This window comes from Struthio camelus, unplaced genomic scaffold, assembly GCF_040807025.1.
Source record: "Struthio camelus isolate bStrCam1 unplaced genomic scaffold, bStrCam1.hap1 HAP1_SCAFFOLD_134, whole genome shotgun sequence".
Classification (NCBI taxonomy): domain Eukaryota; kingdom Metazoa; phylum Chordata; class Aves; order Struthioniformes; family Struthionidae; genus Struthio; species Struthio camelus.
The window spans coordinates 66162-93755 of record NW_027182700.1 but is presented as its reverse complement, the minus strand read 5'-3'; the positions used below and the strand labels follow the sequence as shown (position 1 = coordinate 93755).

The 27594-nt window shown below is 52.7% G+C and overlaps 1 long non-coding RNA gene across 1 annotated transcript; it reads left to right on the top strand.

The window, feature by feature from the left end:
* Nucleotides 1–18165: 18165 nt before the first annotated feature.
* On the top strand, nucleotides 18166–25322 carry LOC138065177 (uncharacterized). The gene is made up of 2 exons (XR_011138306.1): nucleotides 18166–18723; nucleotides 23609–25322. It is a non-coding gene; the product is annotated as an uncharacterized lncRNA (long non-coding RNA).
* Nucleotides 25323–27594: the final 2272 nt, after the last annotated feature.

The following is a 27594-nucleotide window of genomic DNA, read 5'->3' as shown; positions in this document are numbered from 1 at the left end:
GCATGGCCCTTCTCTTTTTAGTTATTATCGCTTGAAGTTTACAAGCAAAAATGAGTAAGTGTTCTGCCAGAACTTTTCTTCATATTAACCCCTCTGGCGACACTAAACTTCACTTTCCCGTCCGCTCTCCAGCACACCCCTGTCTCCCATGGCATCTGAAATATTTGCCAAGGCCTGAAACCACGCAGTCACCTCTTCCCCTCTCACCCCTTACTACTACTGCCTACAACTTCCCTGGAACTCGCCACAGTTCAAGGACACTCACTCACTCACGGGGTCCCACCTGCCTAAAGCTTAGCTCCTCTTCTCCCTGAGCCACTGCATCTTTTCTTGAACTCTCACCCTAGAACATCCCTGCTCTCTTTAACTTATGAGTCACTATCCCTGGAAAACATTTGTTGAGATCCTTTATCAAGCATGCACTATAACAAGGAAATGGATTGTAGTCTTGTTGAAGCAAGCTATACTTGAGGTACTAATGGGATTGCGGATTAAGGGTCCTACAGGGCCCCCTCAGAAGAGCTTGACCCTTGCGGAAGCCCTCGCAATCCGAGCTTTTACATCCACTCACCCAAAAACCGCATAACTGCATCCTTGCAGACTTCCAGGCTGTTGCCTTAACCTTTTGGTTGCCTTAGAACTCATTACTTAACTCCTGATGTCAAATGACACCACTGAGTTGTGTCCAGTTCCATCACGATGCCGACTCTGGGGCCATTACAACTGAAAGGGAAAAGCATGCAGGTCCCTTCTCTCTCCCTCCCGTGACTAGGACCGTTTCCCACACCCTACCTTCAGACAGTCTCCAAACAGAGCAGTGGAGCATGGAAGTTTTATCACTGTTTCCTTATCTTACCTAGTCTGTTACAGAGACTAGGCTCAGGTGTCTCTTCCAAAATCTTTGCAACACAAACAACTGCACCCTAGAGCAGTTAGAGCCAATTCAACAAGGGGATGTAGCCAGGCAAAGTCACAAAGCCAGATGATGGGCTACACAGTGCGCGTGAGGGGGAGCTCTCAGGAGAGCTAGGTGTGGAAATGTAGGAAACGTAGTAGGATGGTGTGGTACAAATGGCGTCATCAGAAACTCAAGTGAACAGTACCTATTTATATGGCTACTATCCCTCCTCAGTCACCACGCGCTCATCACTGTAGCACAGAATTTGCTCCACTGAAAAGGCCATTTAAATCCAGCTCTTTGGCTTCGCTCAACTAAGCAGTTTACGCTCATTTGCCTTGGAATGCTCTTCTACTCCCTAAAAACAATAACAGAAAAACAGCTTTTAATATCCTTGAATTTGAAAACACACCAGCTTCTTTTTAATAACTGCCGGAAAACTGTACCTAAACATACTTAAAACTACATTTTTCATTCTTTTTACTTAACTGCCACTTGCTTGAATTCAAGACTTTTGCAGGGGTCACAGCTCTACAAGTGGAAGACGCAAACCCCAGGTCACGTTCACAGGACTCCCACAGTTTGGACTTAAAGTCCAATACCTAAGACTTGGAATCGATTTTTCAGTGCTGGTAATATAGGCTTCGGATGATATTGAATTATGTGTGCATGCACAAACACATTATACATGGGGGCACAGACTTTGTACAGAGCAAAAAGCAGAGAGAGAGAAACACAGACACTAATATTAATGTATTACCGTTTACATCCTACTACCAGACGAGGAATGCTGTCACAGAGGTACAAGGGAAACCTTTCTGTCTCCTCAGTGACTGCTGGTAGAAGAGGGAACACTATGCGAGCATTCGGGCTTTGCAGAAGCGGGTATGGATCCAGCGGAGCTAACTCCTTCCTCTTTGACGTGAAATCATGCTTGTGTATGGGCAAACTTTGGGACTGCTGTCTGTGCCTAAGAAGTCCACAGCATTTAACCGATTTAGCGGTCAAAAGGGATAGAAATATTGCGATAGAAATCTATGTCTAACAAAAAGGCTTCTGGACAATGGCTTTGAGGTTTAATTCTTATCCTTTCTTTATAGACCGAGACACGGGAAGAAAACCACCCCCCCCACATACCCCGAGCACAAAACCAGCGTTTCATTAACACCACATTCTACCAAAAAGAGTACAGCAGTTCTGAGTCGGTGGGTGAAAGGCAGTTGCATGACGAAAAGAAACAGACTAAAAATATAAAAAGCCAGACATGAATCCTTCTTTTTATCCGGGAGCCCTCAGTCTTAACTCTCATAACCCCATTTCCTACCATACGCCCATACTTCATTTTCAGCTCCAACTGTAACTTCTTGCAGGGAAGAAGCGCTTTCTTATTCATAACAAGTAGCCACTCCACCAGCATTGCTTCATAACAATAATGAATGACTATAGCTAGTCAACCGTTGTAGGTTGTTACCTCAGCCGTGCCGCCACCGCGCCCGCTCGCCCGGCCTCTACGCCCGGCCGCCCTCCGCCCCACACCCTCCAGCCTTCGCCTTCCGCCACCACTCGCCTCTGCTTGCTGCACACACGTCCCGCCAGCACTTGCCCACCATCGCATTTCCCCGCACCTCCAGCATCCTCTTGCAGCCCACCAGCTCTCAGACGCACGCACAGCTCCGCGATGCCTTTTCCTTCCGTTGTGACAGGCCTTGCTGGGGCTCCTGGCATCAGGCCCTTATCTATGGGACTTCCCATGGCAGTTTGTCGCTTCTTTAGCCGACTTGCCACTTTCCACACAGGAAAGTGCGATTCGCCCGTTAGAGCGATTCCTAGATTCACTCGGGCGTAGCTGCTCTTGCAGTCATCCGTTCCACCTCTCTGTTCTCCCCTTCCTTGGAGGTCGCCGAGGGGGGTGCAAAGTCCAGGGGACTCCACGTGAAGCACACCACGTGTGCACCTCTTTGTTCTTAAAATGTGACCCGTTGTCGGATGGTAGTTCTCGGCGCAAGGGAAAAGTGGCAAAGCAGCTGCTGAAGCAGCTGCAGTTGCTAGACCAGTTGCAGCTCGGGCGGGGGGCACATCCCCGATACCACTCCTTGTTTCTACTCCTGGGAGAAGGTGTTTCCAGCCTTCCGCTCGTCTCCCTGAGGGGCCAATACACTCCGCCTGGCAAGTTTCCCCGAGTACTTTACCTTCTCTGAAACTGGCGAGCTGTTTGTTGTCCCTGCGACATGCACTGTACCATCGCTTGACAAAAATGGCCTGAGTCTACAATGTGCTTTGCCGGGGCTTTTGTCACAGGCCAGCCTCTCCTCGCAGCCCCTTGAAATAAATCAAAGCTCCCAGCAGGTCCTAGCCATTCCGGTAGCCATTTGCCCAGCCGTTCTGCCGCAGAAATGGGTCATACATGGCTTCTGGCCAGAGGAGGAGCAGCCCTCTGATTCCACTTTGCCTCAGGGTTGCGGGGGTTTGGTGGGCACATACATGTCCTGCGGGGATGTTCTGAGCTTGAGCTCTATGCTAAGTCTTTTCCCAGGCAGTCCCCCCCCCACACACACACACCTCTCCCACTGACTTGCCGATTGCTTTTCAGCCAGCTGCCCAGCCAGCGGGGGGCCTGGCCCGCGGAGCACGCGCGGCCCTCGAGGCACAGGCGGCGCCTCGCTCCAGGGCCGTTTCCAGCGCTCGGAGCTCTGCTAGCGGGGCCGAGCCGGCCACTGCCTCGGCGAAAGCTTCTCCGCGCTCTCGCGGCAGAGCTGCGGCTCGGCCTCCGCAGGGTTTCCCGGGGCGCCGGGCGCGCCCGCCGCGGCCCCCGAGCCCGGCTTCGCTCTCGCCGTGCCGGGCAGCGGCGCCGCTCCCGCCGACGAGGCCGCAGGGCAGCGCTCCGCAGGCGTCCCCGGGCGCTCGGCACTCGCCGCTCGCTCGCTCGCTCGCTCGCTTTCTCCGGCCCCTCTCTCGCCCCCGCGGATCTGCAGACGAAGCCCCTCGCTGCTCTGCAGTCTTTGTGCTGTCCCCCGGCGCAAAGGCGCAAAGGCTGGCCGGGTAAAACGCGTTTGAAACACAGCACCAGGCACACACAACTTGACTTCCCTTTCGCGACTTAATGGCTCGCTAGTTAGCAGCCCTTCAGACGCCGCTAACAGCACTTTCTCCAGGGCAGGGCAGGGCAGGGCAGGGCAGGGCAGGGGGGGGTCCCTCGAGCCTTGCGAGCCTTGCGGCGATTTAGAGCCAAAGGCAGTAGGGTAGTCCTTTGGACCTTGCGCACCTTGTTGCCATCATCCCCACGGCGAGCCCTTATCGCCTATGCCTGTATGTAGCGTAGCTGGGGGTGTGGGGTGGATCGGCCCCGTACACTGGTAAGTGACACTTTCCGCCTTTAAAGCAGCTAATGCTTCCTGATGGTTTGCTTGCCAGGTCCAGACCGCCTTGTTCGTCAGCACATCGTACAGAGGTCTCGCCAGCCTCCTGAGTCCAGCAATGAGTGACCTGCAAAACCCAAGAGGGTTTTTTTTTCCCCTAGAATACTCCGTTGCTGTAATTGTGGGAGTAATTCTGTCACAGGTTTTGTGACAGGAGCAGGGAGCGTCTACTGAGCAATGTTGACTGGTTTGCTGTTGGGCAGGAGTGGGGCTCTTCGTAGGAGAGTCCTAGGCTTAATCCTACGGAGATGAGTTTGTCCTGTCACTGGAGGACTACCGATTTCCCACGTACCCCAGCTATCTAGGCCAGACTCTCCTTGCAGAATATCCATTCCCAGACTATTCATTGCGCCCAAGAACAGCAAGACCTCCAATGCTACGTCCATTGGAGAGTATTCATTTCGCCCGTCCAACTGGGTAAGTGTTAGGCGCACCATTAAGGCCTCCTACAGCAACTGCTTGTTTCTTGAAAGGAGCTTTACCTCCACCGGTACGCTGCCGTGTTGTGGAAAGCTGCGCTGCCGTATGCATGCAAAATGTTGTGGGATACTTCTCCTTGACAGCGCCCAACCTTTCGGGGCTGTGGTTCGGTGTAGCTGTCGGGGCGGCCGCGACTCGCGGGGAGCGCAGCCGGGGCCGGGGCCGGGGGCTGTGCGGGGGCGGGGGCGGAAATCCTCCCCGCGCAGAGGCAGAGGCAGCGGCAGCGGCAGAGGCAGAGGCAGAGGCAGAGGCAGAGGCAGCGGCGGCGCGGCCGTGCCAGGGGGGCGGGCGGACGAGCTCCGGGGGCAGGACCTGGGTGCTGGGTGCAGGGTGCCGGGAGGTGCGTGCACGTTGCTGAGTGCTTTAGAGAAGCGAGTTGGGCGCTGAGGGAGAGTGCGAGCAAAGCTCATGTCGTGCCTTTCTTTGCTTTTGAAGAAAGGGTTTTGTATTTCCCGGCTTGTGTGGGAGCCAAGTTTGCTGCAGGAGTAAAGCTGGAAAGGGGCGCGGGACGTGGCCAGCTGCCATTTGGGGCTGCTGGAGGTGGATGCAAAGAGCATTTTGGAGCTGCTCGAGCTTTTTTTTCCCTCTGGGAAAGCGGCTGCCCGGCTGCCCTGCGGTGCTCTGGGCTGCTGCCCAAAGCACCGCTTGCTCCTGCTTTTCCTTGTGCCCACTTTGTCCTTTGAGCTCTGCAAAAGACTTCCAAAGTGCTTTTCCCCCCAACAGCCCCTGATGTCTGTGAAGCTGCCAGGTCCTTTGCGAGTCCAGGTAATGCCTGGCTTTGTTTTTCTGTTTGGCAGGTGAGGGGCTGAAACGGGGGGCAGGAAGATGCTCATCAGGAAGATCTGGAGAAGCCAGGCGAGAGTGGAAAGCTGTGCTCGCGACAGAAAGCAAACGGCGTGGGAGGGTGAACGCAGGGCAGCTCGTGAAGGGAGGGCTTTTTCAGCAAGTCCCTGAAGGCTGTTGTCCAGGGGAGTCGGGACCCTGTACAAGTGCCGTGTGGTGACACCTTGGCTCTGTGGGTCCTTTGCAGCACGGGAGGCTATGTAGGGACACAAGGGACACGGGAATATGCAAGGGACATGAGAGCACCCAGACGATATGTAGCTCCAGCTCTTTCCGCAGTTTGGAGAATCAGGGGAACATCCAAGCAGCAGTTTCTGAGGGAAGAACAGAGCTAACTTCCTGGCTGGCAACATCCTTCCCACAAGCTGCAGAGAATCCTCTGAGCAGAGAGGAATGCCAAGACAATCACAGGCCCTGGAATGGGACAAGTTAGGAAAACCAATTGTGTAGCGAGTGAGAGAGCAAAGAGAGAATCCTTTGCGATACACCTTCAAGGAGGGGAAGAATACGTCAGTCGCTGTAAAACAAGACCACTGTCCTGGAAGCTCCGATACTCTCACTCATTTTTCTTTCTCTAGTTCATGGGATTTGTTTCCCTTTTTTCACGTCAGGGAAATAGAGCTGGCCAGCAAAACTGCCTTTCATGGTCTCTCAACTGTTCCAGTGGCAGAAGAACAATGTACAACCAGCAGCAGGACCGAGGTGGGTTAAACTTGTGGCAGAAGGGAAATGCAGTCTTGGAGCAGCTCAAGGGGCCCTGCCTTCTGCTCTTAAGACATGGACTCTCTGCGCTCTTGTGTACATCCCACAGCTGGACTGAGCAGGCAGATTTTGGAGTTGAACGGGACCTCCTTTAGCCTGCCATTCATTCCCCCTCCCCAAACCCTACATTCAGATGTCTACTCCAGAGGAATCTGGAGCATGCGATCCTGCCCCAGGATCATGCCTTGCACCTGCCCCAGCATCCTGTCCTGGCATCTGCGCTGGCACCTGCAGCGTGATGCTGCCCCGGGATCTGCCTGTGCTGCCCCAGGACGTGCCCGATGCCAGGCGTCCGAGGGAGCCCGGTGTCCCTCAAAGGCGGCGTCGGAGGAGCCGCCAGGAGTGTCGGTAACGGCGGCGTCGCAGAACGCGGTGTCCCGGCAACAGCGGCGTCCGAGGGAGCCGGAGGAGCCGGTAACGGCGGCGTCCGAGGGAGCCCCAGGTGCCGGGAGCGGCGGCGTCGGAGGAGCCGGAGGAGCCGGAGGAGCCGGGAGCGGCGGCGTCCGAGGAGCGGCGGCGTCGGCGCGGCCCAGGCGTCAGGGGACGCAGGCGACGAGGGACCGCGGGGCCGGGGCGTCCAGGCGTTGGCGTGCGGCGGCGACGAGGGGCCCCGGCGAGCGAGGGAGCGAGGTTTGGGGGCGGCGCCCGCCATGGGCGGGGGCAGGTCGCGTCTCCTGGCGGGGCTCCGCGGCTGGCTCGGGCCGGGGCCGGGTTGGGGGCCGGGGCCGGGGTGGGCAGCGGGGTCCCGGGGCGGCAGCGGGAGCGCGCGGGCGGCAGGAGGCGGGGCCGGGGCCGGGGCCGGGGCCGGGGTGCGGGTTGGGGTCCGAGTCCCGGTCCGGGGCGGGATCGGGGTCCAGGTTGCAGTCCTTGAGCGGGGCTGGGGCCGGATCGGGGTCCCGGTTGGGGTCCTTGAGCGGGGCCGGGCCGGGGTCCGGGTTGCGGTGTGGGGCTGGGGCCGGGTCGGGGTCCGGATTGGGGTCCTTGAGCGGGGCCTGCTCGGGGTCCGGGTTGCGGTCCGGGGCCGGGGCCGGGGCCGGGTCCGCGGCCTGGTCCGGGGCCGGGTCGGGGTCCGGGTCCGGGTCCGGGTCCGGGTCCGGGCGGCAGCGCGGGGCCCCGCGGGGTCCCGCCCCCGCCGAAGGGGCAGCGGCCGCCGGCAGCCGCCGAGCCCCCCCCGCGGCTCCGGGCAGCGCCGCCGCTCGCGGCGACCCCGGCGTCCGGCAGGAGGCAGCGGCTCGGGCAGCGGCGGCAGTGCCCGGGGGGCCGGGGGGGACACGGGGGAGACGGAGGGAGAAGGGGGACGAGTGGGGAGCCGGGGGAAACGGCAGGACACAGGGGACATGAGAGCGAAGGGAGGCTCTGTAGGGACAGAAGGGACACAGGAGGGTCTGGGGAACAAGGGACACATAGGATATGTAGAGAGAGAAGGGAGATGGGAGGGGGCAGGAGACAAGAGGGGACATGGAGGACATGGAGAGACAGAAGGGACATGGGAGGCTGTGAGAGGCTTGAGAGGATATGGAGGTTATGCAGAGACGCAGGGGACATGGGAGCAGGCAGGAGACATAAGAGCACATCTAGGATATGTAGAGACACAAGGGACATGGGAGGGGGCTGGAGACAAGAGACGATATGGAGAATACAGAGAGACACAAGGGACATGGGAGGGCGAAGGAGACATGAGAGGATGTGGAGGCTATGTAGGGACAGAGGGGACATGGGAGGGGGCAGGAGATAGGAGAGGACATGGAGGATATACAGACACACAAGGGACATGGGAGGGGGCAAGAGACATGAGAGGACACTTAGGATGTGTAGACACAGAAGGCACATGGGATTATGCAGGAGACATGAAAGAACATGGAGGATATGAAGAGACAGAGGGGACATGGGAGCAGGTAGGAGACATGAGACCACATCTAGGATATGTAGAGACAGAAGGGACATGGGAGTATGCAGGAGACATAAGAGGACATGAAGGTTATGTAGGGACACAAAGCACACGGGTTTCTGTAAGAGACATGAGAGGACATGGAGGATATGCAGAGACAGAAGGGACATGGGAGGGGGCAAGAGTCAGAAGACAACATCAGGGATATGGAGAGACAGAAGGGACATGGGATTATGCCGGAGACATGAGAAGACATGGAGGTAATGTAGGGACACAAGGCACACAGGATTATGCAGGAGACATGAGAGGATATGGAGGATATGTAGGGAGAGAAGGGACATGGGAGGGCACAGGAGACATGAAAGAACATGGAGAATATGTAGGGACAGAAGGGACATGGGAGGGGGTAAGAGACAGAAGACAACATCCAGGATATGGAGAGACACAAGGGACACGGGAGTATGCAGGAGACATGAGAGGACATGGAGGTAATGTAGGGACAGAAGGGACACGGGATTATGGAAGAGACATGAGAGGATATGGAGGATATGTAGGGAGAGAAGGGGCATGGGAGGGTGCAGGAGACAAGAGACGATATGGAGAATACGGAGAGACACAAGGGACATGGGAGGGCGAAGGAGACATGAGAGGATGTGGAGGCTATGTAGGGACAGCGGGGACATGGTTGGGGGCAGGAGATAGGAGAGGACATGGAGGATATGAAAGGACAGAAGGGGCATGGGAGTATGCCAGAGACAGAAGACAACATCCAGGATATGGAGAGACACAGGAGACATGGGAGCATGGAAGAGACATAAGAGGACATGAAGGTTACGTAGGGACACAAAGCACACGGGTTTCTGTAAGAGACATGAGAGGACATGGAGGATATGCAGAGACAGAAGGGACATGGGAGGGGGCAAGAGTCAGAAGACAACATCGGGGATATGGAGAGACAGAAGGGACATGGGAGGGGGTAAGAGACAGACGACAACATCCAGGATATGGAGAGACAGAAGGGACACGGGAGTATGCCGGAGACATGAGAGGACATGGAGGTAATTTAGGGACACAAGGCACACGGGATTATGGAAGAGACATGAGAGGATATGGAGGATATGTAGGGAGAGAAGGGGCATGGGAGGGTGCAGGAGACAAGAGACGATATGGAGAATACGGAGAGACACAAGGGACATGGGAGGGCGAAGGAGACATGAGAGGATGTGGAGGCTATGTAGGGACAGCGGGGACATGGTTGGGGGCAGGAGATAGGAGAGGACATGGAGGATATGAAAGGACAGAAGGGGCATGGGAGTATGCCAGAGACAGAAGACAACATCCAGGATATGGAGAGACACAGGAGACATGGGAGCAGGTAGGAGACATAAGACCACATCTAGGATGTGTAGACACACAAGGGACATGGGATTATGCAGGAGACATGAGAGGACATGGAGGCTATGGAGAGACAGAAGGGACATGGGAGGGCGCAGGAGACATAAGACCACATCCAGGATATGGAGAGACAGAAGGGATGTGGGAGTATGCAAGGAGCATGGGAGCACGTGGAGAATATGTAGGGACACAAGGGACACAGGAGTATACAGGGGACATGAGAACCCACGAAAGGTATGTAGAGACAAAAGGAAGACGGATTTATGTAAGGGACATGAGATCACAAGGAGGATGTGTAGAGACACAAGGGACATTAGAGGGCTCAGCAACTCTGGGGGCACACCAAGGGTATAGCAAGGTGGCAAAGGGAGAGCAGGGGGCTATGGGTCAGGGGAGGCCATGGGGCAGGAGGAGGGTTACTGCTCAGGAGGAGGTGGGAGCAGGGATGGCTGTGCCCCATGGGTCATTTGGGCAATGAGGCAGTAAAGTGGGTTGGGTTGGAAAGTTGTTTTTTTTTTGGTACAAAAATGCAGGAACCCAGATGCCTGAGTCCTCGGGGGGAGCAGGGCCCCAGACACCTGGGTTCCTGGGAAAGCAGCGACCCAGGCGCCTGGATCCCTGGGGGCAGAGGTGACCCAGACATCTGGGTGCCTATGGGAAGCGGGGACCCCTAGTCCTGGGTCCCTGGGGGAGTGGGGACTCAGACAGCTGGATCCCTGGGCAGGGAGAGGGGCCCCGGACACCTGGGTCCCTTGCGGGGTAGGGTGAATCAGGCCCCAGATGTCTGGGTCCCTGTTGGGGGAAATCAGGTCCCGGACACCTGGGTCCCTGTTGGGGGGGTAGAGGTGACGCAGATGCCTGTTTCCCTGGGGGGAGCAGGGACCTGGACAGCTGGATGCATGAGGGGAGCAGGAACCCAGATGCCTGAGTCCCCAGGGGGAGCAGGGCCCCAGACGCCTGGGTCCCTACCTGGGGGCATTGGGCCCTGGGTCCCTATGCATGGTGTCTCTGGGGCTACATGTGTGGGTGGGTGTGCCACAGCCACAGAAGCACGGTAGAAGGTGCGAGCTCTTTGCCCTGGGGCGCTTCTCATCTACCAGCACAACTGCAGCCCCTTGGCAGTTACTCCCCAGGACTCCAGTAGCTTTGTGTAGATGAAAAACTTGTCGCTTGTTTCACGTTCCTGAATATAGAGAAGAGCTGCTGCAAGCTGTGCAGAGAAGTAGAACGGTTCGTGCCGGTTAGTAATAGAAGGCCCGGGACATGCAGCCAGTGTCCGCTGCCGGCTTGGTGGATGGTGCAGCCTGCTGCTCCTTTGGTGAGATGTTCTCCTCCCTCGCAGCACAAGCAGAATATAGGTATTTTTCAGGTCTGCCATTTCAGGCTGCATGGAGCGTTCCATGGGAAGCCAACTTGTCAAGGTTAATGCTGAGACATCAGGTGGGCCATGGCCTGGTGGGCAGTTGCCTGATCAGTGGATTTGGGGAAGAGCCCCTCCACTGAGGCAGCCTCTTGCTGGGGCTGCAGAACACAGAGAAGGCTGTAATGCCTTTTTCTGCGGTGGGGCTGTCTTTGCCTCCCAACACCTCCAGCAGCTGCAGATGTGGAGGGTAATTTGTCCTGCAGTAGATGTCTTGGAGATGCCTCCAAGCCAAAATTGTCTTGTGGGGGGGCCTCCTTGTTGCCATTGACTCTGGAGGTGGCGAGGAGCTCCGGTCGAGAGACAAGCTCCTCAGACATGTCCTCTTGTGCGTTTTCTTTCCTCCTGAGCTGCTGCCGGGGCTCAGTGCTGGTCATGTGCTTGCCTACGCTGGTTTCCTCCTCTTGGCTTTTGGGCTCTTCAGTCCGGCGCGAGGTGGTGGCAGCAGGATGCTTTCTTCCCTGAGCCAAGCAGGGAGTTGGGAGAGGAAGGGGGCCTGGAGGGACGCCGGAGCTGTGCATGCCTCTGAGAGCTGGTGGGCTGCAAGAGGATGCTGGAGGTGCGGGGAAATGCGATGGTGGGCAATGTGCTGGCGGGACGTGTGTGCAGCAGGCAGAGGCGAGTGGTGGCGGAAGGCGAAGGCTGGAGGGTGCAGCTCAGAGGGCGGCCGGGTGCAGGGGAGCCCTGGCAGCTGGGCCAGGCTGCGGGGAGCGCAGCTGGGGCCGGGGCCCGGGCGGGGGCTGGGCGGGGAGCACTGCTGTGCGGCCGTGCTGGGGGGCGGGCGGGCTCCGGGGGCAGGACCCGGGTGTTGGGTGCCGGGAGGTGTGTGCACATTTTCTGGGTGCAGGGTGCTGGGAGGTGTGTGCACATTGCTGGCTGCAGAGTACCGGGAGGTGGGTGCTCACTGCTGGGTGCAGGGTGACAGGTGCTGGGATGCATGGTGCTGGCTGCAGGATCCTTTGAGGTGAGGTGCACGTTGCTGGCTGCCGGGTGCCTGGAGGTGGGTGCTGGGTGCAGGGTCCCAGGTGCTGAGATCCAGGGTGTGGGGTGCTGGAGTACACAGTGCCAGGGTGAGGAGTCGCAGTGCAGGGTTCCAGGGGCTGGGGTGCATGGTGCTTGGGGCAGCAGCTTAGTGCTTTCATGTGTTGAGACATCTCGGCATACTTTTTTTCTGTTTTTCCCAGTTGTGACCAGTCTGGATTACGCCTTTGGGGTGGGGTTGTGGGTGGGAACCTGCTCAGCACCAGCATCTGCAGCTCCCGCTCTGGGAGGGAGCAAGGCTAATGGTAGGCTGTGTGTGGCTGGCAGCAGCATCTCTGCCGCTGTAGGTGCTCGAGCGGATTGTATTGCTTTGCTTTGGAGGCATGCAGTGGAGACAGTTGGGAGAAGCAGCTTGCTTTGGTTCTCTGTCAGGGCCAAGGCAGAAGAGCTTAGTATGGAAGCTGGTGTAGAACGAGAGTCTTTGGAGGCAGCCCTGAAGCTGGGTCATCCTGTCGGTACGATGTTGATAGGTGCCAGAAGCAATGTCTGCCTTGTTGAGGCCTGCAGAGGCAAACCTTGCTGTGGAGCTGGAGCAAGAGCCTGGCTGTTGTTGCTGTTCAGCAGCATCCGAGTTTTTCATTTTTGTGCCAGGCCCTTGCAACGTTGGAAGCTGTCGCGGCCAGCTTCTCGGCGGACGAGCGGAAGGAGTTGGAAGAAGAGCAGAAGGAGCTCTACAGGGCCGGGAGTGGGGACAATGATGGGAGGTCTTGACCTCCCTGGGTAAAGACCTTTTGGCGTAGTGCTTTAGAGAAGAGAGTTGGGCGCTGAGGGAGAGTGCGAGCAAAGCTCATGTCGTGCCTTTCTTTGCTTTTGATGGGTTTTGTATTTCCCGGCTTGTGTGGAAGCCAAGTTTGCTGCAGGAGTAAAGCTGGAAAGGTGTGCGGGACCTGGACAGATACTAGAGTCGCGTCCCGCATTTGCGTGTCTCAGGTCCTTTGGGTGTTCAAGTACTGTCTGTCTTTGTTATTTCATTTGGCAGGTGAGGGACTTGCCAACCAGCAAGAACCCAGCAGGCATGTGATCAGCTGTGTCAGCCTTGCCTGCAGTGGCCATGAGGCAGTGGAGCTTGTGCTTCTGAGGGGAGTGAGGAAGAAGAGCAGCAGAGTGCAGACTGTGGATGTGAGAGGAGCAGACTTGGGCCTCCTGGGGGGACTGGTGGAGGAATCCCATGGGAGGCAGCTCTGAAGGGCTCCAGAAAGCTGGCAGGTCTTTCAGGCCAGCAGCCTCCAAGCTCCAGAATGGCCCATGCTGATACCCAGTTCCAGTGTCAGAGAAGGAAATCGCAACTGCTTTAGCTTCAGCACTGTTAGAGAAGGAAAGTGTAGCTGAGTTAGCTTCAGCTTAGCATCGGCCTGACTCTTCCTTAGCGTAAGTGCCTAAAGTAGACGAAGCCTGCAGGCCTCAAGGCCGAACTGTCCAGGAACTCCAGAAATTGCTGACGATGTGACATTGCTGATGATGGAACTGCAAAAGCAATTAAAGCCAGCTAATACAGATACAAAACTCACTACCCAGGAGACCAAGTGGAGTGCAGGAGACCAGATGGGATGCACCTGGCTTGTGGTTGAGCTTTGGGAAGATAAGGGACTGGTAGGAAACAAGGACATGGTAACCAGCCTGGGATGTAGGCCAGGACCTGTGCAAAGGAGACAGACACCAATCAGAAGGAGAGCGAGCACCGACTCAGGAAACAAGATTGGAGGAGACCTTCCCTGGCAGGCAGGGAAACCAAGCTGTCAAGGGTAGAATTACCCCAGAATGTCTTTGTTTGGGGTACCCAGCTCCAGCTCTTACTATGCTCTACCGTCATTTAAATAAATAAATAATTTTGCTGTTATATGTGCATGAGACTCTGCTCCTTGGAAACCTAGCGTTGGACTATTTCTACAGCACCCAGGAAACCAAGCAGACATCTCAGGAGACAGGGTGGCTAAAGAGGGAACTCAGGCATGAGCTCTAATGCAAAAAGGCAGCACACAGCCATGGGAAGCAGGGAGAGGCTGCAAAGGAGGAATTGAGAACTATTGTCCAGGCAAGTAGGGAAGCAGTTCCTCTGACACAGCCAAAGCTCCTCTAGGCTCGATGCTTGCAAGGGATGCCAGGAGCATAAAGATGATGTGCTCTTGTTTCAGTAAGAGTAGAAGCGGGAACAAGGGAAATGTGGGCCCAGGGCTGAACGGGGCAGGCTGCCATTGAGAGGGACCTAGACAGGTCACGGAATGACTGAGTGCCCAACCAGTTCTTAGGCATCTGAGACAGTTTATTGAGCCCTAACAGATACAACAGATTTGGGGTGTCGGTATAGGCGTTCCTACTATTAACAAATGGATTTGATTAACAAATACAGTGCTTAACAAGTAAACGGATTTATCAAACTATTTACATATATCAAACTGTGGACATATATTGATATGTTATGGCACAAAGAAAGGAACAGAAACAAGAGAACAGACAAAAGAAGGATAAGTAGCTCCTCTGAAAAGGGAAAAGCAGTAAAGAGGGAGGAAGCTAACACTTCCACGATTCGGACAATCTCGAACCCCTTTTACAAAGCAGCTTTGCTTCTGTAGATTGGGCAATAACCGTCCTATAGGTGCACCGAACACTCACGCAACCATGCGGCGAGATTTAAATCCCAGCAGGAATTCCTCGGGCGGCACCCCCCCCCCCCAAAATGCAACCTGTCCTCCCATTCAAAGTAATAGCAGGGTCTGTCTGTGACTACTTTGCTGGATTTACATGCGATGGCAAGCATTGCAAGTTATAGTTACCTAATCTAAGACTCCATTGGAAAAAATTACAACCACCACCACCACCAAGAAGATCCCCCCTCCTCCCCCCCCCCAGAATGCTTAACACAGCTGCCCAGAAAGGAACTCTCCCATTAGGCAGAACGATTGGACTTTTCAGATTGGTCTGCAACGGGGAAGAGAAAAAAAAATTAAGACACTTCCAAAAATTAACATTAAAGCGTTAAGTCATCAAGAAAAGGCAATGGCCTTACAACGCAGAACCAGCAGAGGCTATTTAAGAGCCATGCCGATTGTAAATCAGTCCTTGCCTCTTAGTCCCCCACAGCTCAGGTAAGCAATCACTAATGTAGTGAGTTCTTTTGTGATAACAATTACTTTCACCTTTCCCCGCCCCACCCCGTATAGCTAGGTTTCAAATATCTTGGGACTAGATTTGAAGTATCATTGTCAAAATAAATACCGGTCCATGTCCAATTTAAACTGTACCAAGTGTACGCTTCTAACAAGACTGATAAATCCATGAGAAGATGCTAGTGGACCCAAGCTGCTTGGTTTTTATCCGAAGGTAAACTCATGCTTGGCTTGGTCAAGTCAGCCACAGCACAAAGTCTTCCTAGCTCTACTAGAATGTCACTGAAAGGGTAATATTAGTAAATGTCAGAGGCTAACACGAGTAAAGATTAGTCACTAACGTTAAGCAATGTTTCTGTGAAGAAGTAGCTTTCTGGTGGTGAAAACAAATCCCCCCCCCCGGTTGATTGGACTCAACCTGGAGAGCTAGGATCTAAGCCTGGGATTTAAGCACAGGAGTGCCATGAATGGCCAGCAGGAGGCATTCCCCCACGTTTGTGACTGCTAAATGAACCTCTTTCTACACAGCTCCAGGGCAGAGAACACCACCAACAGTAAGCGTATGCTGTGCTTGCTTTACAGACAGCACAGTACCGCTCTAACAACTCTCTAGGTGTTTTTTTCCTTTTAAGAACAGGTCCTGTTTTGCAAGGATGAGGCACAAATACGTATGGCCTTCCTACAGAGAAAGAAAACAACTGCTGATAACAATAAATAATTTAGGAAAATATTCATATGCTTTACAGTCAATAGCATATTCTACAAGCTGCTGAGCCTGCACATCTTCTACCTCTCCACCAAGATTTTTTTAAATTTTGCTCTTATGCTTTTACTCCTTCACTCGCCAGCCCGATAAGGTACTTCTTCAACACAAGTGCGAACGCAAAAGCTACCTGTTAGCCCGACTCAATTTCTTTTTAGCATTTTAATTTCCCTACAGAGTGAATTTCTCACATGAGGTTAGCTTCTTATTCTGAAAGAGCATTGGAATACTTTCTAAGAACTTACAAACTGCTCCCTGATCCTGCAAGCGCCGTCTTCACAGACAGTTTCCGAGTTTGCTGCTTTGTGCTTTATGTCACTGCCAAATGTTGTGCCTGTCCCGTTTTATAGAGGGTAACCTCAAACATGGACTATCCATCCCTATGCCTCCAGGTCAAGAGGGAACAGTGGAAAAACATGAAGCGCCTTTGGTATTGTAACCAGCTGATCTCTTCCAAGACATCCACAGCCCACTCAGAATAACCAAATTAAGTAGCAGAAGGATGACTTTTTAAAACAGATACATAAATAGCTTCCCAAAAGAGCACTTGCACAAGTGAGTAATTCTGGAGACAGGACACTTTTGCTTTATCACAGGAGCAGTGCCAGGCTGTTCCCCTTCCCTTACACAAACTCATTCAAAAGGTCCGAGAACTGACATAATACCAGCCTGTGCACATGATGCGTCCACAGGCTATGCTAGCGCAACCGCACGTGTAAAGAACAGCCCAGCTTCTCCCCGGGAAACTCTACAGCAAGTCTGCATTGTGCAATTATGTGCAATTGTAGCAGCTATTGCAGCTATTGCAGTTATGGAAAGAGTGAGCGACGGAAATTGTGGAACAGCTTTAGTACTGTACTTTACTGCTCTACACGTTCTTTATCTCGCCTTGCCGTGTCAGCAGGAAAAAGTTTCTTCCTTGGTTATTTGAACTCCTGACAATAGGCAAAGCTTGAAAAAAGCAGTGCGTCCCTTTCCCCGCTTGCAAGACAAGAAAAAAAGCCCCATTTAGAATATGATGGAGAAAAACATCTCAAACCACTCTCAGTATTGACAAGGGGGATTTGTAAAGAAATGGTACAGTATAGCTCTGCGTGAGTCTCAGGGCGTCTTTCCTGAAGCATAACCACAGGGCGACACTCATAAAGGAGGAGACTTAGTCACATTACCTAGAAACAGAACTCTTGGAAAAACTTCTAAGAACGGGCTCCAGGCACTGGGAGGCAATCCTGTGTAGCGATAGCAAGTGACTGTACGACTTTAACGTGGCTGCGCTTGACTGCCTGAGATGGCCTTAGACGACCCACGTGTCTCCACCTTAGTCAGTTGGCCAAAACAAGAACGGGGTTTCCACGCAACTTATTGGCAACGCGTTGTTATTTGCTGCTCAGGCTTCCAGTCCGTTTCCAATCAAGAGACAGCTTAGTTTTAGCCACATGAAGTACAGTGACATTTTAAATGTACCTTCCAAAGTTAGTGGTTGAACGGAACTGAAGAGGCTAGAGGGAGACACAGACAGGAGGGCAGGAGGAGATTGAATAGCAAAAGGAGTGACAGCAGAGCCGTCATTACGGGACCAGACTACAGACGCGACTCCACACCTGCAACCGTGACAATGACGGCCAGCAGAGCAGAGGAATAGAAGGCTTGGAGAGAGAGTTTGCACCACGGGCAATAGTTCCTTCTCTTTTCTAAGGCTTCCCTCCTTTTGGTATGAGTTGTTCATTAAAATGTATTCAATTCCGAGGAGGAGGAGGAGGAGCGCCTCCACGGGGCCCAGTCACCATCATCACAGCCACCGAGTCTGACAAGAGTTCTCACAGAGAGACCTGGAGGTATCAGCAGACTTTGCCCGTGGGGAAAAATGGACTCTACGCAGACTGCTTTATTACTTTGTTGCTTACAGAAGGGCTCCATGCTGTTCAGTAGCTGTTATTTCAGTCTTCGCGCCTCGACTGCAGAGAGTTGGGCTAAGGCGTGGGATGACAGAGTTGCGGTAACAGAGCTGGGATAAGGCACTGGCTTGTGATTTGAGAACAAAATGGCAATCATGGGTTGATCTGTTGCAGCCTTTCTTCTAGTATTAAGCAAATGACTCACTCTTTCTGTGCTTCAGCGCCCACCCTGTAAAGCAGTGGGGGCAGGGGGCTAATGCAGTACGATGTGGAAGGTATTTTGGGAAGTCGGCTACGTGACGAGAGACATGAAGACACGGCTGCAAGAACTGCTTGGATGTAACTGTGTATCAGGAGGCAATGTGAAACGCGCCTGGGTCGCGTGGATTTGGGGAAGTGTCTGGTTGAGCGGATGTGGGGTTGAGGCTAGGTTTTGTATCAGCAAAAATGCCGGTACAAACAGGCTGACCGCATCTGGCTGTCGGGCATGATAAGTAACTAATGTTAGCAACCTATAAGGAGCTTGGCTGTTGCAATATGTATGAGCTAATTAACTCTATTATATAAGTCATGAAAATGTGCAAATAAACTGAGGCTTGTGATCATCATCGGATGAGCATGTCTCCCGTTGCTTCCGACAAATGGTGACCCCGACGTGATCCACGGCGGAGCAACGAGGTGGGCAGGTCCTTTGCAGCGAGGACGGCTAAAACACAGCGAAGAAAACTGTGTCGAGCCCCGGGCGTTCGCATCGGCGTACCCGGCTGATACGCGCTGCCGAGACCTTGGAGAGCTGCAACAGCGCTGACGTGAATCAGGTATGCAGAGGCAAGCAGCGTATAACCTTTTTACCAGCTTCCTGCAAAAGAGGCAAGTTAAGGGGCTGGACCTCCAAAAAGAGCTTCCTGGTTTACTGGCCTACGGACACTCCCAGGGCTGTTTTCTGAATCCTCATACAGTCCATGAGTTGTCCGAGTGGCGTAAGCTGGGTGATAAGCTCTGGGAGGCTGCGATTGATGGAGATAAGTTGGCCAAAAAGTTGGGTAAAACCTGGAGGGCCGTCCATAATGAGTTGCTGCAGTACCAGGCTGAGCAGCGGGCGGCAGAGCAGGTCTCTGCCGCACATGAAAAAAATAAGACTTATGGCACGGATTGGCCACGAGATATTCCCTTACCCCCGAGTACATCTACTGTCTATTTGCCCCCTCCCCTTCCCCCCCCTCCCTCCCCTCCTTCTCCTCCTCCTGGCGAGTCGGCTCCTGCGGGCTCGGCCCCTGACGAGAATGCGGCTTCGGCCCCCCCTCCCCCGGAGCCGCCCCCGGGGGCAGAAGCCGACTTGGCTGATGCCATGGCTAAGGACCGTCGGGAGGCCTGGGCTGCGCTCGCCAGGGAGAGTCTGGAACGGGGGGACGCGGATGTGCTGCAGGCGGCGGAGCAGCTTGCCTGCCCCGTCGCCTTCCAGGCTGCTCCAGGGGGCGGCGTGCAAGCAGTGATAACCGCCCTAGATTGGAAACTTTTGTCGCAATTGCGGGCGACTGTCAGTCAGTTTGGGGCCCACAGTGAACCAGTGAGGCAAATGCTTGACTACATTTGGAGCACGCAGATACTTCTGCCCGCGGATTGCAGAGGGATAATTCGGTTGATTTTTACTCAGCATCAACAATTGTTGTTTAATGCCCATTGGCAGAGCTTGGTTCACGAGTCGGTGGCTTGCCAACGACAGCCGGGCGACCCCTTACACGGCGTGACGGTGGAGGAACTTATGGGCATCGGCCCATTCCTCCGCACCGAGGCGCAGGCCCTGCTGGGCCCCGATAAGTTACGGGAGGCGATGCAGTTGGTGCGCCGTGCCATTGATCGTGTTAAGGAGCCCGGTGGTGTACCAGTGTACATGGGCATTAAACAAGGTAGAGATGAGACGTTTGGAGCCTTTATCGATAAGGCTGCAGCAGCTATAGAGAGAGCTGGGGTTCCTGAGTACATGCGGGGCGCCTTGCTGAAGCAGTGCGCCCTACAAAATTGTAATACTACTACTCGTAACATTCTGAGCACCCTCAGTGCCAATTGGACGATTGAGGAGGCATTGGAAAGGTTGGCCCAGGTACCTATTGGACCCCAGGCCCTGGTAGTGGAAGCCATTAAGCAACTAGGTGTCGGGTTACAGGAACAGGCTAGGACGTCTCAGACGCAGGTCTTAGCAGCTCTTGCACCTCTCCAAGCGTCAGTGGCCACCCGGCAGAATGTGGGGCGAAGTTTCCCCCGAGTGAAATGCTACCGCTGCGGACTCCCGGGTCATGTCCGGAAGGAATGTACCGCGTCTGGTGTCTGGTGTGCTAGATGTCGTTCAGACAGCCACAACATTGGTGCTTGTCGTCGCCGTTCGGGAAACTTCAGTGGGAGCGCGAGTCGGAGCAGCCGCGCACAGACACAAGTAGCTGTTACACAACTTCCCAGCTCAGACCAGCAACGAGAGGGAGTCTCGGACTTGACCTGGCATCCGCTGTAGATGTTACCCTCCTGACCACTCAGCCCCATCGCATTCCTACTGGGGTGTACGGTCCTGTCATGATTCAAAACAAGTCTGTGGGGGCATTGTTGCTCGGCAGATCATCAGCATCAATGTTGGGACTCTTTGTTCTACCTGGCGTCATTGACGCTGATTATACCGGAGAAATAATGATAATGCTGCACACTCCTTTTCCACCCATACGGATAACCAAAGGACAACGTATTGCTCAATTAATCCCGTTGGAACAACTTACAAAGGAAATACCCTCGTTAGCCAACAAGGACCGGGGGGGACAAGGATTCGGTTCCTCCGGGGGACTGACTCTCCTGACCTTGACTCTAAATGATCGACCTAGACATAAAGTTGAACTTGCCTATAATGATCAACAAGTGACTCTTATGGCTCTTTTGGATACTGGCGCAGACTCTAGCATAATCGCCCCGTCACAGTGGCCCCAGGGATGGCCCCTGTTTCCATCAAACACTACGGTCACCGGAGTTGGGGGCATGACGTTTGCGCAACGAACACCTACATTGAAAGTAAAACTAGAGGGGCGACAAGTTTCTGCTGTGTTTTCTGTGGTACAACTACCACCAACAGTGCAGTGCCTAATCGGCAGAGATATACTCGCTCAATTAGGGGTTGTGCTCACGAATGAACACCCTTTAGCCTTTTAGCCATTGCTTGGACTTTCCCAATTCCCATTACCTGGACTACCAACACACCGGTATGGGTTAAGCAATGGCCACTAAAACGGGAAAGTCTGTTTCATGCTCATCAATTAGTAAACGAGCAATTCCAACAAGGCCATTTACGTCTCTCCACTAGTCCATGGAACTCCCCAATATTTGTCATAAAGAAGAAATCGGGCAAATATCGACTGCTACATGATTTGAGGGAAATCAACAAGCAAATGGAGCCCATGGGTGCCTTACAACCCGGGTTGCCTAACCCAGCCATGATTCCTGAACATTGGTCCCTGCTGATCATCGATTTGAAGGACTGCTTCTTTACCATCGACCTGCACCCTCAGGATCGGAAGCGATTTGCGTTCACTTTGCCCTCCCTCAACAGAGAGGGTCCAGATCAACGGTTTGAATGGACAGTGTTGCCACAGGGCATGCGTAATAGCCCTACGTTATGTCAGCTGTATGTAGCTGCGGCATTGCAGCCTCTACGTGAGCAATGGAAACATGTCGTAATATATCATTATATGGATGATATATTATTTGCCCAAGCTACTCCTTTTTCTGACAGCCAAATTGAGCATGTTCAGCAGGTGTTGCAATGCTCTAACCTGGTGATCTCTCCAGACAAGGTTCAACAAGTATCACCATGGAAGTACCTAGGTTGGGTACTTACTGATAAAACTGTTTCCCCTCAGAAGCTGCAATTACAATCACGGCTGCGGACCCTTAATGATGCGCAGAAATTTTTGGGAGACCTGCAGTGGCTGCGGCCCATAGTGGGCATCCCAAATGAATTGCTGGAGGGACTCCGCCCGCTTCTGAGGGGCACGGACCCTACGACAAAACTCAACATCACTCCGCATCAAAGAAACCTTATACAACAGATTGTAGACCGTGCGCTTGTGGGACATGTACACCGCCTTAATGCTACCGTCCCGGTTGATCTTGCTGTATGGCTGGGGCACCGATACCTAATCGGGGCTCTAGTGCAACTAAGGGGCACCGGAGAGTTGGGTATCCTCGAGTGGGTGTCCCCTGCTTTACAGCAGATTAAAACCTTAGTACAACAAGTAGAGGTTTTGGCAGATTTGATAAAACGAGGAAGGGAAAGAATCTTACAAGTTCAAGGTTGTGAGCCTTCTACGATATATCTACCCATGCGAACGAAAGACTCCTTACGATGGTATTTGCAGAATAGTGAACATTTACAAGAAGCACTGCTTGGTGCCGGTTCCGTGATTAAAACTAATAGCTTTAAATCTCCATTATTACAATGGATCGGACAATGGAACTGGATGACATGCCCCAAGAGAGAGAAGAACCCTATAAAGGACGCTATAACAGTATATACTGACGCAGGGCGAAAATCGCGTCGGGCCGCCGTCACCTGGCAGGACAATAGTGTCTGGCAACAAACATTGCTCAATGCTACACCAGCAGATACGCTCCAAACCATGGAGTTGTCTGCTGTGGTTTGGGCACTGCTACACTTGCTAGGGCCCCTTAACATTGTCACTGACTCACTCTATGTGGCTGGTGTGGTTGAGCGCATCGAGGATGCCCTGGTTAAGGATGTCAAAAATGAACGCCTCCTTGCGCTCTTACATCAGCTAAGACGAGCGGTAAAACTTAGGGAACACCCATATTGCATTATTCATGTTCGTAGTCACAAATGGAATATTGGTCTTGGCGCGGGCAATGCCAGGGCAGACAAATTGGTCTCTCTCTCGGCAACCGCCCCCGTGGCCAAGACCACTTGGGCTAGGGAGACTCACTCCATATTTCACCAGAATGCTAAAGGTCTCTGCCGAGAGTTTGGCATAACGCATACAGAGGCTCGCGGCATAGTCCGCGCATGTCCCATCTGCAGTGACCACAATGGCGGTTGCGGCTTAGGTTTAGGGGTCAATCCCAGAGGACTCTCCTCGAATGAGTTGTGGCAAATGGATGTCACACACATCCCCACTTTTGGGCGCCTAAAATATGTGCATGTGTCTATTGACACCTATAGTAAGTTCATCTGGGCAACAGCCCAGGTGGGGGAGAGAGCCTTGCATGTTGAACGACATTTACTTGGTTGTTTTGCTGTTATGGGTGTACCGCAACAACTAAAAACAGATAATGGGCCTGCGTACACCAGTCGTAGAATTGAAAAGTTTTTAGCAACGTGGGGGGTTCGCCACATTACGGGCATTCCCCACTCCCCTACGGGGCAAGCTATCGTGGAGCGGGCACACAATACCCTGAAACAACATTTAAAGCATCACGAGGGAATCGCTGACCCACATTCTCGACTGCTGAAAACCCTTTTCGTCCTAAACCACCTATGTGTATTCGGCGAGGCGCGTCATCCGCCCGTTCTTATACACACCGGCACCGTGCCTCGAAGCCGAGATCATAATAATATCTGGGTCCGGTACAAGGATCCGCGAACCGGCTTATGGCAATTGCCTGCAAAGGTTCTGTTTTGGGGAAGGGGCTATCTTTGTGTTTCTGCCCCGACAGGTCCGTTGTGGGTACCTGCGAAGTGGACGAAACCTGCTCTCGATCCTTTCGCTACGGCAGTGTCTGATGCAGCTGACCCTCCAACAGCTAAAGGGTCCGAATAGGGGGAGAGTGCCAATATGGCTTCGCGGTTGTTGCCTTATAACACTGTGCCTTACCAGCTCTGCCTTTTACTTTGCTTCCCCTCCAAATGTGTGGCTAACATGGGCTACGAAAACGCATACCACTTCCTTCTGTCTGGCTTTAGCGTCGGCTACTGACCCTTTTCGCACATGCCTGGTGGGTATACCTGGGTTTAATGTATCCGATTTTGCTATGTTGTCCACCGGCCGATGTGATGGCCACCTTACTGATAGTGAATGTACAGCAAGACTCTTGGCAGCTCTGAACAAAACTATACCGTGGGACCCCCAGGAGATCAGGCTCCTGGGAAGCCGAATGCTAAATAGTTCGGCAAATGAGTCGGGATGCATTGAATTGGGCAACTTTAGGTGGGGTGTGGACGATCCCACGTTTTGGCTTACTCCCAGGAGCTACCCCTTTTGGAATAAAACATACATGTGCGGTCCCTATAGAACCTACGGATGGGGACCGAGAGATGTAAAGGTTTGGGCTAATGACAGTGCAAAAGCATTACCTCGTAATACCTATTTAATTTGTGGGGATCGGGCCTGGCAGGGAATCCCAAGGCATGCCCACGGGGGCCCGTGCTACCTAGGAAAATTGACCCTTTTCATGCCAAATGTTACCGTGATGTCACACCTCTTGTTCAACAAGACTCACCGTGAAAAGAGAACCCTATCTGCACTTACTCCCGACTGCAGCGATCAAGTCGAACTCTGGGTGCCCACAGCTAATTTGTTTGCCTCCATAGTCCCCGGGGTGGGTACTGCTCATGCACTCCGTACTATCAGCAAACTCGCTTGCTGGATGGTGAAACAATCCAACGTGACGACTCAGGTCCTTAGTGAATTGGCACAAGATATGGAGAACCTGCAACATCAGGTCCTCCAGAATAGAGCTGCCATTGATTTTTTGCTATTGGCACACGGCCATGGTTGTACGGAGTTCGAAGGTATGTGCTGCTTCAATCTATCCTCTAATTCTGAGTCTGTTCATAAACAGCTGCAATGGCTCAAAGATCACACCAAGGACATTAAGGTCCTCAATAACCCATTGGACAGCTGGCTCACTTCTCTTGGCATTGGCCCCTGGCTCAAAACCTTGCTCATGTACGGCATAAATGTAGGACTTATGCTGCTGCTGCTTTTGCTGATATTACCTTGCTTAGTTTCCTACCTTCGCAAGCTGTTTTTGCGCTTACTTGCTAAAGTACAGATTAACTATGCCCTACTACAAGAAAGCGGGGGACGTGTGGAAGGTATTTTGGGAAGTCGGCTACGTGACGAGAGACATGAAGACACGGCTGCAAGAACTGCTTGGATGTAACTGTGTATCAGGAGGCAATGTGAAACGCGCCTGGGTCGCGTGGATTTGGGGAAGTGTCTGGTTGAGCGGATGTGGGGTTGAGGCTAGGTTTTGTATCAGCAAAAATGCCGGTACAAACAGGCTGACCGCATCTGGCTGTCGGGCATGATAAGTAACTAATGTTAGCAACCTATAAGGAGCTTGGCTGTTGCAATATGTATGAGCTAATTAACTCTATTATATAAGTCATGAAAATGTGCAAATAAACTGAGGCTTGTGATCATCATCGGATGAGCATGTCTCCCGTTGCTTCCGACAGTACGAGTGTCACAGGGACGGAGATAGTAGAGGCTCTGAGGCAGACAGATCCTCCAGCAATGGGTGCTAGGCCACATACAAAGAGAGAGGTCTAACCTCCTAGACAAACAAATGTCATAACCATTTACTTGCTGAGCCTCTGCAGACTGCTCTGTGAAATCATCCGTGCTAACTGAGATGCACCTGGTAGAAAAAAAAAACACTACAGATGCTACACAGAAAGCCACAGGCTTAGCAACAGCTGTAGGAGCAACTGGGGGAAACGTCAAGAACTCCCTTTGAGTACTCTAGATGAAGAGAAATGTTTGGCACTCAACTACAGAGGTCAGCTCAGAGCAGTGGAAACATTACCTCACCTTTGCTTGACCTGCAATTCTCTGTAGGGGGCCAGAGCAGCTTTGGGGTGTTGGAGAGAATCTGAACCCTTTCACCTGCAGTGTAGGTGACAGCAGCAAAAGCCATGGATTTTTCCCTCTAATCTCTTGCTCTGTGTATCTGTTAACCACATCATCCGCAAAGTTGTTCCTTCCCCGTGCTTTTTATAGTAGTTCAGCTACAAAGGGCCAATTAGACATTACCAGAACCCAAAGGGTTGCTTGTTCTAAAAAAACAGCTATAGAGTAAAACCCACTTGTCACGATACTGACAAGCCGGAGCATCTATTCTGAAGAAAGAGAAAAGGAAAATGTAGAGGAACTTCCTATCTTGGCATCTTTCCAGAGATGCTGCTAGTGAGCTCCCTGGCTTGAAGTACAACAAAACACCATCTTCACTGTGTGTTCTTAGCAGTTCTGCACTGAACGGTGCTCCTCAATGCAGACTCCGTGGAAAGCCATCTTCCTTTTGTGTGGAGTGGAGGAGGGCCAGATATTCCGACTGGCTAATTCTTTAAGGAAAGGAAATCCACTGCAAGCCACTGAAAGGATAAAAGCCTTCAGAAAGGATGACTGTAGAATGTCGATGAATTCTGCACCAATTCCACCTGTTATGCATCTCATCGTTAAGGGTTAGACTGAAAAGACCAGAAAGCGTCATACACTGAACACGTTCTGCCTCAAATTTCCTGGAAATCAATGCTGTACTTCATCAGATGAGGCACATTACAAGTTGTCATCTTCTAATACTCCACACACATTAATTTCCAAAAGAGTATTAGCTCAGTCTCTCTCAACGAATTTCTTTCAGTGGAAACTAACACACATTCTGAAAATCCATGACAATCCATCTCAGGCTAAAAGAAAACTCCACACACGATGCTCTTGAAGCAAACTGTGTCCTGGAGTTTCCCAGGGCTTCTTTCACCACACTCTCGGAAAACATTCCACATGGATTTTCAAGGCGCAGTGGCCATAAGAACTTGCCAGAAGACGTCGCAGACTTAAATAACCGAGAAGAGTTTGTTCCAAATGTTCACTCTGTGACAGGCCTTTTGGAGTGGGAGAGCTTCTCGCTCAGTTATCTACAATGAATCTCCAGAGGGTGACTACACCTTTTGTCTCTAGAACTGCTTTCTGACTGTAAGGGACTTCTGAAAGTCCTTTTGTCCTGCACAAAAACTGCAGGAAACAAAGCCCTAGACTTTATTCAATGGCTTTCTTTTCCTTTTATGTCCTCCCTAGATGTGTGGTCAACAATTTGCGGGGGAGGGTTGCCTTTTTTTTCTTTTTTTTTTTTTTCCATTGTGCTCCCCGACAGCTAGCAGGTCCACTGTCTGGGGAATCTTTAACCTGGAAGGAATAGATGGCACTTGGGTAACAAGGAGTTGGGTCAGCTCTTCTGATCACAGAAGACAGTGCCTTTTCCTAATTTCCTTGACGTTAATCCCTTTGCACCTTAGTGTCTCGTGCCTAAAGAGGTTCCAGCAAGACAGCAGACGAGAGTAATCCAGCTTGCCTCACACCGTTTTACATCTTTGAAGAAAGCAATTATTTTGTGTGGCCCTTATTCGAAAGCGTACTAACATTCTAAACTCCAGAGCCAAGAAAGGCAGAAAATTGCGTCCAGAGACGCATACTGTGGGTTACCGTCTCTCATCTCCTTTCACATGGTCAATACAGACTCGCTCTGCATACTACACAGAAAGTCATTCTCTGACCTAGTTGCCCAATGATCAGATGACTATCACGGCTGGAGATCGTGGAGACCTCTTGCAAGTTATCACAATAGTTCCAAAAACCAAGGTCACAATCAGAGGCCTCCTCTAATCCAAGCCCAGAGCCGCTCTCTCAGCTCATTATCCA